The 5,823-nt window shown below is 38.9% G+C and overlaps 1 long non-coding RNA gene across 1 annotated transcript; it reads right to left on the reverse strand.

The window, feature by feature from the left end:
• Positions 1-544: 544 nt before the first annotated feature.
• LOC147722817 (uncharacterized) lies at positions 545-2,291 on the reverse strand. Its single transcript, XR_015310045.1, has 3 exons — positions 2,214-2,291; positions 1,159-1,259; positions 545-664 (listed from the first exon to the last, which is right to left on the reverse strand). It is a non-coding gene; the product is annotated as an uncharacterized LOC147722817 (long non-coding RNA).
• Positions 2,292-5,823: the final 3,532 nt, after the last annotated feature.

Here is a 5,823-nt window from a genome sequence, read left to right on the forward strand (position 1 = left end):
ACATGCATAGTGCATAGGAGTTACAAGCACTGCTTGCCCTAAAGCCTGGCTCACTGCATGAGTACATGTATTTATTTGTCTGCAAACACATCAAGCAACAAAATGATTCTCTCTCAATTTTCCCAAATGCACACTGACTCACAGTGTGATTCTAGACAAATAACAGTATCCCATGCACTTTACTGAAAGGATTACTACATGTTACTGCACAACTCACTATGGGATTGCAAGAGCACTCACAGGGTGTTTGCTGGAGTATATGGATACTAACTGGGGAATTGTAGGCCTGAAGCACAAGTGTAAAGTTAGTTAGACTACTCATGCATAGTGTATAGGAGTTTCAAGCACTGCGTACCCTAAAGCCTGGCTCACTGCATGAGTTCATGTACTTATTTGTCTGCAAACACATCAAGCAAAAAATTATTCTCTCTCAATTTTCCCAAATGCACATTGACTCACAGTGTTTGAGAAAAGGGGAGTGTGTACTCCTTGAAAAGTCAGTATTGTGCTTATTGGGATGAATACCCGTTCTTACAGATTCTCATATAGGGGACATGACTACTTCAAGTTGCAGTGTGACATCTTTATTGTTGTGTTGTGAGACATAGACAGCCGACACGTGTTTCGCCCCCTATGGGCGAGTTGCGCCGGGGCTTTCTCAAGGCTGTAGAGAAAGATAGATAGATTATTTTAGACACTAAGAGATTGCATTTGACCCCAAGAAATGAAAAAGAGTCCACCTAGAGTGAAAAAGTGGTTGATGTGTTTTCGATGAAGGAAGGCAATAGGAGCCCAATATTGTTACTATATTTTCATTATATCTGCATCAAAGCTCTCTTATGGATGTACATTGTATAGTTCGTGAGGGAAAAAGTGTAACATACCATAGCAGGCGTGGTTATAGTTACAGATTAGCGTATAATCTTAAATAGATCCAAATGGAAGGTTTGTGCAGAGAATAAAGGAATGAATGGGACCTGAAGGGAAGTGATATAGGGAAAGTCCAGAAGTGTGTGCATTCACAAGTGCCACAGATCGACTAAGCACTAAGTGTCCTCTGGCGGCACAGAAAGAAACTGTGCAAAGGTCCCAAGCAAAAGTAATAGAATTGAATAAGACATAAGCAAAAACATAATAAACGACATGCAAAGGCCATACCTATTTACACAAATGCAGCGTATAATACAACTGTTTCCATATTGTCAAAATTCCAAAGACAAGAGTTTCAATACTCGCAGAACAATATTCTTCTGTAAGATCTGATAAGAGATACAGATTTTTGATAGCCTGATGTTTACCACCATAATAGTATAAACAATACGTGCATATTGTCACATCAAACATATTTAAAAGACATGCATGTTATATGAAAGAATATATGAAAGAATATATAGGGTGCAAGATGGAACAAAATATTCATGTATTTAAACTTGTGTCTTTTAGTAGACGATAGGCCAATAAATTCTTGCTGTTTATTTTCTATTGGCAAGATTAACTTGTGTATTTTGTACAAATCAATGTAAATAATTAATTTTGGAATTGAAAATTTGGACCCAAATGCCCTAGCGGTATCTGGTGTTAGATTACCCAGCATGTCCTCGTTTTTAGTTGGTAGAAGTGGGCGTTATACTTATCAAACACATCAGGATAGTGCATGTAACTTAACATGTTACATAAGTGCATTGCGTTTAATAGCTGTTAAATGAGAAGGAGGGTTAACTGCAAAAATCACGTGCAAGGTGTTTGCTACGGATGCGGTGTGACCAGTCATATATGGAGTGTACAGGATGTCCAAAATATCTTTCATTGGATATAGTACATGTCAGTTTTGCGCTAATGGTTTAAAAAATTGTTAAAACCGATAATTTTACATTGGCCTTCTTTTTTTGAGGCTGATTATCTAAAAAGCCTGAGTATAGGCAGAGAAGCAAAGAACAGAAAGTAGAGAAAAAAAGCCCAAAGCTGTTGGTGGATTGCGTGTATTTCCAGATGCGCGCCCGTCTTATTTTGCCAACAGTGATGGAGAGTCACGGGGCAACCACATTGTTTTAAGCGAAAATTATGCCAAAGGAGTGTTTGTTAATTGGGGAAAGCTAAGGTCATTGCAAAGTCGCGTAAGTTTACAAAACAAATTATCAGGAAAGCGACTGCTCACAAGTTAGCCACAAATTTTGAAACCGAGCATACAGTCCCACAATGGGCATTTTACTTACTGCAGAAGGCTGAGAAGTGCAGTTCGGTCCCTGCCCGCGGCTCTCGGCATTCGGTATGTGCATGGGTTGAATCCCGATTATCCCGTTGTCTATTGCGATCCGGAGGTTAAAGCAGATTACCCGGAAGTAGAGCAGGCACGTCAGGTGCTCATAGTCAGCTTTACTCAGTGTAAAAGCGCCCCGTTCCCCGCTGGGCGGAACTGCATAAGTTTTATAGGTAATGTCATTTAAAAGGACTTGCAGATTAAGACCTAGTATAGCACTTTGACGTGCTTTTTACAGAGCGACATTGTGCAATAAGGCCGCCATTTGTAAGGGGTGTTAGTCTCTTATATTTTCAGGTGGCGGAATATGAAGTGTCAGCATCTATTAGCGATACTACACCAAAGATGCACGGAGTCTGATCAGAGTTCCCTATGTCTAGAGTCTGCACGTCTTTGTTAATATAAATATTCTACAAAATATGTAATGCACGTTACCTATTAGTTCTACCTATCCTGTGGAACATAAGTGTTGCCATAGCTTTAATAGGAACAAACCCAGGCATTGAGGCTTGATGCTAACGGAGGACTAGAAAAAGTGGCAAGCGACCTATGTGTGAGGGGCAAAGGCAAAACGAACATGCAAGATTTAACATCATAGTAGAGACCAGCTTGAAGGGCTGTTTTTTTAGACATTATTCACAATATTATACAGTAACCAGTAGCACATATCTTTTGTACAGTGCAGGATAGGCATTCATTTATGAGCAGAATAGTCCTGCAGAAAAACAGGGAGCACTGATAATTACTATAGTTGTGCTGCATAGTAAGATAATGATCAGAAGAGTGAAACTCTTAAGCGCAAAATGTCGCTATTCTTATCACATGATTGTTGGTAATATATGGCTATATACATTGACAAGATGCATTGTCTGGTACCAGAAACATAGAAAGTTCAAAGACAGTGATGCCATTCATATTCCTGGTTCAGGCCCTTTGTCACTCTCTCCATTCCTATGATTAGTGAGCTCTCTTCTCTGCGTAGGAGTATGTCCAAATCACCCCCTCGTTTTGGTATTTTTTGTCTTTTTATACCCACAAAAGCAAAAGTCAAACGGTTTCCAGGGTATTTCAGAAAGTGTTCAACCAGGGATTGTCAAGTATCTGTTCCATGAATATTCCGATAATGTTCTTGTATTCGGACATTTAAGGGTCTCTTTGAGCTTCCGATGTAGTGTTGTCCGCACTGACAGGTTATCAGGGAGATCACATAGGTGCTTTCACAATTGATAAAGTCATTGATCTTGTAGTTGTGACCATTTATTGCAACCTCCTTCGTTCTTGATTTGCCAAGCTTGCAGATTGAACAATTAGTGCAAGTGAAGAAACCGGTTATTTGAGGTGGGAAAGGTTTAGGTTTTGGTTTTCTTTCCAGGAACGATGGACAAAGGATGTCTCTTAAGTTTTTGCTCCTTGAGAATCCCAATCGTGGTTTGTCTTGTAGTGCGGTAGACAGAGTAGGATTGTCCTTCAAGAGGGGCCAATGTTTTTGCAAGGTTTTACGAATATATTGTTGTCCGCTGTTGTATTCAGTATTGAAGCGAATTATTTGTTTGCTTTCTCTCATCTGATTATTGTGTAGTAAGCTCTGTCTGTCTGATGTTTTAAATTTGGTTAGAGCTTTAGCCAGCGGTTGTTCCTTATAACCCCTTTGTTTTAAACGCTGAGTTATTTTGTCTGAGTGTGTTACATAATCCTCAAGTGAACTACAGTTCATACGGGCTCGCCTATACTCTCCTCCAGGAATGTTTGTGATGGTATGCGCAGGATGTCTCCATTTACTTATAAAATCAGCTTATTAAGCGTTGTTTTAGCCTTGGAATCCTTGGACCTTCCCTGTCTTGCTAGTAACTGACTCACAGTGTGGTTCTAGACAAGTAACACTATCCCTTGCACTTTACTGAAAGGATTACTAAAAGAGTCACTATGGCATTGCAAGAGCACTCACAGGGTGTTTGCTGGAATGTATGGATATGAGCTGGGAAATTGTAGGCCTGAAACACAAGTGTGAAGGTGGTTAGACTACTACATGCATAGTGCATAGGAGTTTGAAGCATTGCATCCCCTAAAGACTGTCTCACTACATGAGTACATGTACTTATTTGTCTGCAAACACATCAAACAAAAAATGATTCTCTCTCAATTTTCCCAAATGCACACTGACTCACAGTGTGATTCTAGAAAAATAATAGTATCCCTTGCACGTCACTGAAAGGATTACTGTAAGCTACTGAAAGAGTCACTATGGGATTGCAAGAGCACTCACAGGGTGTTTGCTGGAGTGTATGGATACTAACTGGGGAATTGTAGGCCTGAAACACAAGTTTGAAGGTAGTTAGAATACTACATGCATAGTGCATAGGAGTTTCAAGCACTGCGTACCATAAAGCTTCGCTCACTGCATGAGTACATGTACTTATGTGTCAGCAAACACATCAAGCAACCATTCCACATATTTCATTACTGCATTTTACTGTTAAAGCCTAACTCATTTTGCAAAAACATAACCAATGTTTTTTTCTAATTCTACAGACATGTGAGAACACAATAGGTTTTTAATCAATGGTATGTCTGCAAACACATGAAGTACCAAAATCCTTCTCTCAGGCTGATTCCTAAATGCACACAGACTCACAGTGTGATTCTAGACAAGCAACACTATCCCTTACATTTTACCAAAACACATTTACTAATCTACAAGACATAAGGTGACTGCAGACATTCCACAACATTTTCTACTACATACTAGTATAGAATGCTTCTCTCAGAATGATTCCTAAATGCACACAGACTGACTGTGTGATTCTACACAAGCTACACTATCTCTTATATATTACCAAAATACATTTACTATTCTACAAGACGTAAGGTGACTGCACCCATTCCACAATATTTTCCACTACACATTAGTACCAAAATGCTTCTCTCAGAATGATTCCTAAATGCACACAGACTCACTGTGTGGTTCTAGACAAACAACCCTATCCTTTGTATTTTACCAAAACACATTTCACAGTCTGGTAGGAGTACTGCATGTTAGTGTAGAAACTTGACTTATTTTTAAATACATGAAGAATAACTGCTTTCTAAGTGTACCATAATATTAAAACAGCACATATTTCTAAACAGTTATCTGTCTGCAAACACATGAAATACACAATTGCTTATCACAGAATGGTTTCTAAATGCAGACACACTCACAATAAGATTCTAGAGAAAAAAGTACTCCCTGCACTTTAGCAGGAGAAACACATTAATCTTATTCAAAACAGATACACTACATACAACCCCTCACAAATTAATAACTCACCTTTCAAATTGTGTTGTAGATTAAGAAGTATGTCAGTCACACACCAGATTTTCTTATACTGAATCTCTGTACTGTGCAGCTGCCAGCAAAACCAAAGAATGGCAAAGTTTCCTTCTCATTTTCAACACATATACATGTAAACATCAAATCACATTGCTTCCCACATTAATTCAAAAGCAAAAACACATTTCTATTGGTTACACATTTCAGCCCTTTCCAAGTGACATAAATTTGAACCCTACCCCCAATCTGCTTTATG

Source organism: Lissotriton vulgaris, chromosome 4_1 (genome assembly GCF_964263255.1).
Source record: "Lissotriton vulgaris chromosome 4_1, aLisVul1.2, whole genome shotgun sequence".
NCBI classification, from domain to species: domain Eukaryota; kingdom Metazoa; phylum Chordata; class Amphibia; order Caudata; family Salamandridae; genus Lissotriton; species Lissotriton vulgaris.